At 43.7% G+C, this 3,982-nt stretch overlaps 1 pseudogene; it reads right to left on the bottom strand.

Moving 5' to 3' along the window:
* Nucleotides 1-2,517: 2,517 nt before the first annotated feature.
* On the bottom strand, nt 2,518-3,775 carry LOC137284895 (neuronal acetylcholine receptor subunit alpha-7-like; annotated as a pseudogene).
* Between the last annotated feature and the right edge of the window lie 207 nt (nt 3,776-3,982).

Consider the following 3,982-nt stretch of genomic DNA (forward strand, 5'->3'; position numbering starts at 1 on the left):
TGCAATTCCACTGAATTAATGAAGAACTGGAAACGCTCATGTGACAGGAGGTTGCACGGGAGATCTATTTTTCCCTTTTCTAGGCGACTTACTTCTGTTGCGCCGAGGGGGGGAGAGGAGAGACATCTATGTCCTCCAAAGATTGAAACCTATTATGTATCCGTATAGGATCACGTTGACCCTTCGGTACACGATCTGATTTATCTTGCTTTGTGTTGGTCGTCTTCACAACAGGAGATGGTTGTGATACCGATGTAGGAGCCAATGGCGACGTTGGTATCATTATAGATTGATCTTCAGTTTGTGATGAAGAAGAACATGATGATTGTTGAAGACGTTTAGTCTGAACTGGAGTCGAGGACTCAAGCCACGTGTACTCGGTCTGGCAAGCTACCGAATGACATGAAACAGGTCTGGAAACATTTTGGACTGAGACAGAAGCGGTGGCCGCATAAGATGGCCCTGGTTTTTCATGAGCCAGAACATATGTCTTCGCTTCTGAAAAGGTGAGATTGCGGTCATGTTTCAGTTTTGAAATTTGTGATTGAAATGCCCATGTAGGACAGTCTCTGGAAGATGAGGGGTGATTCCCTGAGCAGTTTACACATGAAGGAGGTTTGCCACAGGGTGTACTGTCTTCACATTTGCCACCACAGCGATGACAGGCAGCTGGGTTATGGCATGATTTTGAGCCATGACCATACTTTTGACACCTGTAGCACCGAAGGGGATTTGGGATGTAGGAATCCACCCTTAAATGACAATATCCAGCTTTTAGTGACTCTGGGCGTTTAGGAAGACCGAATGTAAATAAATACGTGTTGGTCTTAAGAAGTTCCTTGTTTCGTTTTGATGAAAAACGTTTAACAGCTGTAACTCCTTGTGAGCTTAATTCCGAAAGAATGTCATCTTCATCCATGTCTGAAAGACAACGACTTACATCTCGGACAATACCTTTACTGCTGTTGAGAGTCCTGTGAGGTGACAGTGTTACAGGAACATTCGCTAATGCCCTTGTTGATAGTAGGATTTGTGATTGAATCTGCTTTTTGCATTCAATCAGTAGACAGCCAGAACGCAGCTTTTTAATTTCTTTCACGTCACCTGCCAGACCTTCAATACCTTTTGCAATAGCAAACGGATTCAGTTTCAGTGGACCATCATTTGGTGAAGACATGACTGAAAAACGAGACCAATTTTCAGAATTAACAACGGCAGTGGGAGTCTCATCTTCAGACGATAATGAGTCATCAGATTCATGCGATCTTGTTTTGAGTGGGGGCGCCATGGTTGTTTTAAATATAGTTCGCCCTCCTAGCTCCCCACCCACCATGGAGTGTCAACAAGGACGATGCCTTATGTCCATGGACCTCCAACAGACGGCACCAGGGATACCAGGAGGGTATACTCAAGCAGGAGAATATCTTGAAAAGATAAGTCCTACCAGATTGGCCCATGAGCCATCGCCTTCTGGGCAACTTCTGAACATCATATTCAAAAATCAAAAAGTTTGAGATGAACAATTAGGCCAAGACTCAAAATAACACAGTTCCAAATTAAATTTGTGCAATGACAAATATAAATGTAATCCATGCACAGGGCTTGGCATGACCAGCCGATTGGTCGAACCGGGCAAATTCGACCACCCGTCTAGGCGAAGTCAGGGCCAAAGTGGTGTGTTGAGCAACGGGAACACGTGACCCAGCACCCACCACGAGGAGGTGGCTCGCCACGGGTGCCTATTGACTTGTGACTTTGTATACCTTGCTGTCGTTGCTTAACAATACATAATTTGGACGTAAACGAACTGTCTGTTCTGTTTTGCTGGTTCACAGGGGATTTCTTAAATTGTTGTTACGGTAAACTCTTAATCGTAACAAAATATAATACAAACACTGACACTTAAAATTCAATATTATTACACAACACATGGATAATGACTTTTTTATTACAATTGCAGCGATGTCCGAGTCAGCTGAGGCATGTCCCTGCGGCGACAGTGACGACTCACGACAGGTGATCGCAGCCAACACAACAGATCCATACACCTGCACGCCTCAACAACGAGGATTTGTTGAGAAAGGTTACACTAAAATGACGAAAGTCCTGACCATGGATATATATAAACAAACGTTTTGCTACCGAATCGAGTCTCGCATACTAGTACTGCAAATAGATTCATCAATGTTCTTCGTGAACGAGTATCAACGTACGATGACGTTTGTTCAAGGGACATACATTACCATGTAATAACCTATCCCATGCACACCTAATATTATCATCAACGAACTAGCATTATACATAAATATATATGACAATATAAAGTGGATGACTAACATATTGATCAATTGATACATATATATATATATATATATATATATATATATGTGTGTGTGTGTGTGTGTGTGTGTGTGTGTGTGTGTGTGTGTGTGTGTGTGTCATCTACACACCTTCGTTAAATGGCATTCAAGTCATTACAGTCGGCATATCGTCACAGTATTCATCGTTTTCTAGACATCAGAAATACGATATCTTCAGAGAGGCCACCACTGTTGCACTGATGAACAGCATGAAGAACAATAAGAAGAAGATCCTGTTCATCATTCTGCTCACTCGCTTCCAGGTCACTGGTGGTGGAGTCCATGATCCATTCGATTTCTTGTCCAGTGACAGGATCTCCGTACTTCCAACAGCAGGAGTGCTAAAGATGCATTTCTCCCAGGACCGTGTCATACGTCCCACCCACGAAGGAACAGACTTGATGGCGGCGTCTCGATGGAACACTTGCACGATCCAGATGGTCAGGAGCACGTAGATAGAGCTCATAATAAACATGCCTACAAGGAAGATAGTAAACACAGGTATACTGTCAGCGTTCTGTGGCAGCTGTCCAGTGACGAAGGACAGAGATACAGTGAAAGACAGCAACACCGTGATGGCAAAGGACATCTTCTCGCCAGACTCCACAGGAATAAGGAATACCATCACATTCACTAATCCCAGCACCAACACAGGCAGTAGAGTTGACAGTATCACTAGGGATGGCTTTCTCTTCATGGTCATTTTATGGTATACCCAAGGAAAATAATTGCCATTGTTTCCAAGAACAAGTCTTGAAGCAGATGTGCCTGTGACATCCCACTGGCTATTGGCATTAAACAAATTTAATCCTATAGAGTTTTTAAACGGTCTTAGATCAACTTCTTTCAGATCACTTCCCCAAGCAAACGTCTCATAAGAACATTGCTGTTCATCCAAAGGAAAGTTGGTAACATCCATTTGACAGAAAGTCTTGAAGGTATCGCCAGGTACCCAAGTCACATTTCCTTCGGCGGTCACTTGCATGATCCCAAAGTCGAGTCCAAGAGGCTCGGCGTCAACCACTTGGTTCCACACCGTGATATATGGTCTCCAAACGTTCCCATAGTCAGGAGTTATTTCACTGATTCCTCCATACTCGCTGGTGTTCCAGGATAGAAACTCATCTTTCCAAGAAACTAAAAAAAAAACCATTAGCTGTCACCGTCTGCGTAACCTCATCAAAATCAGATATGCTGAGAAGATGAAATTCTAAACAAACTGTGATAGCATGACTGCTGTTCTTGACTGGTCTGACATTTGGGTTGTTATTTCGGATGAGGTCACTGTGTAGTCGAAGTACGTGGTGGTCATCCTGGCCTCTGGATGCCCCCAAGGACAACAGCAGACAAAGTCCACATGCCAATACCTTGAAGCATCGCACCCCTATCTCTGTGAACAGCCCTAACACATACATTCTCTGCCTATACTTCAACGTGAATGTGCGTGTCCCGTTGTTCTGTAAGGCAGTAGTGCTACGCGTCGTGATGTAAATCGGATAAACAGGGCTTTCTGATTTGTCGTCGATTCTAGCGTTTACATTGTACATTGTTGGAGCTGCGCTTTGAATCAGTGCTTCTAGTCAGAGTTATTCTATCACCAACCGTCATGCCTACCCATGCAC

The sequence above is a fragment of the Haliotis asinina genome, chromosome 5 (genome assembly GCF_037392515.1).
Source record: "Haliotis asinina isolate JCU_RB_2024 chromosome 5, JCU_Hal_asi_v2, whole genome shotgun sequence".
In the NCBI taxonomy this organism is placed as follows: domain Eukaryota; kingdom Metazoa; phylum Mollusca; class Gastropoda; order Lepetellida; family Haliotidae; genus Haliotis; species Haliotis asinina.